This window comes from Mastomys coucha, unplaced genomic scaffold (assembly GCF_008632895.1).
Source record: "Mastomys coucha isolate ucsf_1 unplaced genomic scaffold, UCSF_Mcou_1 pScaffold2, whole genome shotgun sequence".
In the NCBI taxonomy this organism is placed as follows: domain Eukaryota; kingdom Metazoa; phylum Chordata; class Mammalia; order Rodentia; family Muridae; genus Mastomys; species Mastomys coucha.
This window is the reverse complement of record NW_022196902.1, coordinates 17,112,518-17,118,124: the sequence shown is the minus strand read 5'-3', so window position 1 is coordinate 17,118,124 and position 5,607 is coordinate 17,112,518.

The following is a 5,607-nucleotide window of genomic DNA, read 5'->3' as shown; positions in this document are numbered from 1 at the left end:
TGTCACCCATTCTGTCAAAATATTTGTCAGGGTTGGAATGGCATGCAACAGGATCTATCTGGTGATTCTCAGTCATCACACTTTCTTTACACGCTTACATTTTCTCTGTGTGTATTTACATTTTTTTCTTTCAAAAGTTTATTTCATTAGAGCGTGAGAGTGCCTCCCCTTTTGCATTTTGTTTCAGCAATATTATTTTCAGGATGTAAGGAATGGCGCACAGTGAGTTCCTGCTCTTGTGGAGCAAGGGACAGTTGAGTCTTCACTACGTGTAGCGTGACAAGCAGACAGTGAAAAGAGTTAGGGGACACCTTCAGCTGCACAATTGCATGGAGTCTTTAAGTAAGATGAACTTCAGATTGGGGGATATTAAGTAAGTTGAACAGAAATCCAGGGCCTGAATGTGTTCTCCTCTCATTCTGAATGGGTTCTTGTGGAGGCGCTTCCTCTGTCCCTATCCTCCACGCTGAGTGGTTGCTTCCACATAAGGCACAATGGTGCAGTGCGTTCTGCTCTGGCAGTTCCTGAGGCAGAACTCTGAGGTGCACATTGAGTGCTGTGTAGGAAGAGAAGAATCTAGAAGTTCCCACGTGTAGTGGAGAACTTGGAACGCGCTTAGCTAAGGGCTTATGAAATAAGACTGTAGACCTCAGTGTTCTAGGCAGCGACTCTTGCACCAAGGGTCAAACCTGATCTCAGAATAGGTTAGGATGGAGGGCATGGCTTTATTCAGAGCACATATAGTCTACCACAAACCAAGGGGGAGTATAGTGAGCTATAAAATATTTTTGAGCCTTGGTGGGGCCAAGAAAATAAGTCAGCCATGACCAGAAGCATCTCAGAAGATTTTCTGGCTTTTACTCCTGGATCATGTCAGACCAGATCCTGACTATGTAGACAGTGAGGATCTGTGGCAGGATGAGGAGGAATATGTGAAGGAGTTAAGGAAAAGCCCACCTTCTACTGCATGAGAGCCCTGCTCAGTTTTTGCTGGGAAAAGTCGGGGCATTCGTAGAGGCAGATAACAAACAGGAAGGACAAGCATATTTATGTCCCTGAGGGAGGAACTCCAAAGAGAACAACAGACCTGACGTAGTGATGCAACTCTTAATCCCCATTCAATTGCTGGTGATTCAGGAGGACAGGGTTTAAAAGATATTACTCTGTTTTATGCAGACTCCTTAAAACTTCAAAGGATTTCCAGAGAAAGGGCATTATGCCCACCATAAATAGAAAAAGAATGGTCCTTTGCTAGCAATTTCTTGTCCCAGGTAAAGCTGCTCATGGAGACTGAATTATGCTCAGAGAATTCCGACATTGAATAAGGAGCCAAAGAGATTATAGCTGACCCTTGTTATCTTTGTTATCTAGCATGAAACCCTCATTGTTTCAGAACATTTATACAGTGGAGAACTAATCCCTCCCCAGTCATTCCCAACCTTAACTCACTTCCACAGGTAAATACCTGTTTAATTCCTATGAGTCATTCTAAAGACACAGCAAGTGATCATGACAACGTGAGTCTGCCCTTTCAGAGCAGAGACAGATGTAGGCAGAGAATTCCTAGCCTAGAATTAAGATGAAGACTATGGGGACACAGTTTCTTGGTAGGTCCTTCTGGTACATCCCTAGGACAGAGTTGGACATTTGTGAATCTGGATCTAGGCACTCTTTGTGGACCTCCATGATATCTTAAAAGTATTTTCTCAGTTTTGAATATTTAAAAATAGAAACAAATATAGAAAGTGTCTGATATCCAATATGCAAATCTCTCTTGTGGATTTCCAACTATACAAGTGTAAAGAGATCAACAAATTCTCTCCCCCAAATCCAATATAAAAATGGACAATATTCTCAGCTGGGCATGGTAGCACATGCCTTTAATCCTAGCATTTGGGAGGCAAGAGCAGGCAGATCTCTGAGTTCAAGTCCAGCCTGGTCTACAAAGTGAGTTCTAGGACTGCCAGGACTACACAGAGAAACTCTGCCTCAAACAAACAAAACAAACAAACAAAGACAATATTCTCAGTAACTACTATTTTCCCTTCTAGTTTGTATTATGTATACCACATATACACAATATATAATTATATATTACATTTATTATAATTATATATAATATATTACATATATTATACCCATGATATATGTAATGTAACATAATGTATTTAGTACAGTATAAAGTCTCTGTTAGAGAGAAATGTATAGCTACAGATATTTATAGTTAGGAAATTTTAAGACATCCATTAAACCAAACCAAATAAAACTAGCCAGTAAGTCACAGGTTAGAATGTAAATAGACAAAACTCTCTTGTATATTGCAATGAACACTTAGGTCATTTTGGCTAAATGTGCAACTAAAAAATAATTCCAGTTATAATTAAGAATATGAAATACTTAGGAAAAATATTCAGGCAAAAGGGATTGAGAGCTAAATGTAGACAACCTAAAGGTAATGTCAATCCTGAGAAATACTGAAGGTCGCTTAATTAAGCAGAGGCCTGTGCACATTCACAGATCAGTTGACATAGCATTTAGAGGACAATTCCCCTCAGTATGATTAACAGGGTAAGTATAATGCCATCAAAATAGGTAGACTTCGTGAAAATAGAAGCTGAGAGTGTGTCCTTTCACTCCATTTGTGTAGTGATAGAGACATTTTCACTTTAGTAAAGTTTCCCAGCGTGCTGGCTAATCTTGACTATGTAATTATCTAGGCACACCTCTGGAATATGTATCTGCATTTTTTTCAGAGAAGTTTACCTAAGGGGAAGATCCATCCTGAATGTGGGAGGAAGCTCTATCTCATTGGTTGGAGTCTGGGACTGGATAAATAGAAAGAAGCAAATACCAGAGTTCATCCCTTCACTTTATAGATACAGTGTGACCAGTGACCTCCTGTTTTTGTGCCACACACTCTCAGCCACTCAATCTCTGACTCCAAATAAACTCATCCTTTCTTTTTCTTTGTCAGGAATTTTGTCAAAGCCATGAGAAAAGTAACTGACACAATAAATCTTTCAGAAGTTCAAACCATGTTTGACATCTGGCTCAGCAGTCCCCTTTCTGCTCCCGGGTGTTTACTCTGCAGAGATACAAGTACTGATTTTCATGGACATACTGTGAGGGCCCACAGCAGCCATGTTTGTAATAGCTCAGACTGGGAATGATACAAACATTCGATGGCTGGTGAAAAGATACAATGTGGTATGTCCATTCAGTGTAAAGAAGCACTGATGTATGTGCAAGCACCAATGCACTATTAAATGTCCTGCCAAGTGAATGCAGTCATACACAAATTGCTGTAGGACACCATCTACATGAATTTCTTAGAAAAGATAAACTCATAAATGAAAAATAGAGCAAATTTAAAAGTTAGGGCTAAAATGGAAGCAGTATTTTTAGATTTATTTTTATTATTTTTAAGTGTGCATGTATGCATTGTGTATTTGCATGTGTGTGTGCATGTGTATATGTGCATGTGTGTGTGAGTGTGTGTGAGTGTGTGTGTGTGTGCATGGATGGAGCCAGAAGCATTTGGTTTTCTGGAGTTATAAGCAGGTGTAATTTGGAAAGTGAACTCCAGTTCTCTGCAAAATTAATATGTACCTGAACCGCTGATCCATCTCTCTCACTCAGAAGCAAGTTTTAGACTATAAATGTATAGGAAGAAACTTCCTCAGATGATGGACAGGTTTCTGAACTGGACATGTTAATAGCTACTCAACCATATGGATAAGTGATATAATATGCATATTAGTAAAACCAAGGAAATTTTACTAATAAGTTGTCAATAGTATTAATAAATATTAATAAATAAATATTAACAAATAAATATTAATAAATATTAGCACATTTTATAAAGTCAATAAATTTGTTTTGTTTTGCTTTGTTTTTGTTTTTCAAGACAGGGTTTCTCCATGTAGCCCTGGCTGTCCTGGAACTCACTGTGTAGATCAGGCTGGCCTCGAACTCAGAAATCTGCCTGCTTCTGCCTCCCAAGTGCTGGGATTAAAGGCGTGCACCACCACCACCAGGCAAGTCAATAAATTTTAGTTGTCTATCAATGTCAGGTATTGTTTGAGAGAGATACGAGAAAGAATGGAGATGAGGTGTTGGTGGTGGCAAAGATTATGTACAGCCCTAATGTGAAGAATTGCCTTCACCCCTTGTTGAACTCATGCACCAAAGCAGACCTCTTCCTCAAGATTATGTATAAAATATGCATAATTCATGAAATAGTTCTGGATTCGTGTAGGCATGATGATTGTGTGATTTAACTATGGAAAGAATGGACTGGAATGTTCAGATAAAGTTGGGAGAAATGCAGAACAATCAAAAGGCACTTGGAGACAAAAGTGAAACTTCCTATCAGTTTATAAGCGAAGGAACTAGAGGTCAGAGACTAGGAATATGTTCAAAGTCGCCCAGCCTTTGCTGCAGAGGGTTGTATTTAAAAATAAAAGAACGAAAAATGATGATGTTGTACAAAATTTTAAAAATAAACAAAAGCCAAGATATTTTTTTCCTGGGCCTCATACAGATGAGCGCCCTCCCAGGCTTTCTCCTTTTAGACCTACCTTGATGTTTTCAGTGTTCGCCTGGCCAAGAGGCCAGAGCTGGAGAATGTAGCAGCTGCTGCTAGACTCATCAGTTGAAAAGCAAGGGATGTTTCTCAGCTTTGAGGTGGCACAGTTCCAGTGCACAGGGATGGTTTGGTTTGGTATTTTAGCCTTAGGAACACCTATCATTTAAGGTACCAAGATGGGCAAATTTAAATATTTACAAGTTTTAGTAAAATAAAAGTCTTTTCATTCTTAGAGTAGCATCTCTGCTATTGTGCTAAGTTGAGTCCTTAGCTCCAGAAGGCAGTGATTTAGACCTAAAGACCAAACACTAATTTCTCACATTTGGTGTACTCGGAGAAGCCATGTTGATTTTTTTGTTTGCTTTTTAAAAAGATTTATTCATTTATTATATGTAAGTACACTGTAGCTGTCTTCAGACAAACCAGAAGAGGACATCTGATCTCATTACAGATAGATGTGAACCACTATGTGGTTGCTGGGATTTGAACTCAGGACCTCTGGAAGAGCAGTCTTAAGTGCTGAGCCATCGCTCCAGCCCCATGTTGATGTTTTATGTGCCACGATCTTATTATACTTTGGAATAAGATGCTGTGGCCCTGACCACTCAGAATAAACAAGACTTAGGCAAGACTTTATCAAAGGCAGAGTAATGTGTGTGGGTAAACAACGTGAATGGCATGCTAGACATGGTTGTATTCTTCTGATTTTAGAATTTTAATTAGGTTTTCATAACCACTTATAAAACCCCACGGTGCAGGCTAGGCATCAACACAAGGCAGAAACCACATCCTGGTGGCCTGTCTCCCAGGTCCACCATGCAGATGTGCTACATTGTGTTCAGTTTCAAAAGTGTTTAAAGACTGTGTGTGTGTGTGTGTGTGTGTGTACACAACATTTCTAGAAAGCTCACAAAAACATTTAAATTTCCTGCTTGTTTTTTATAAAAATCTGAGTCCACCTTATGTCCACCTTAGACATATAATCCTTGTGTAACCCTGGCAACTGTTGCTAACAGGCC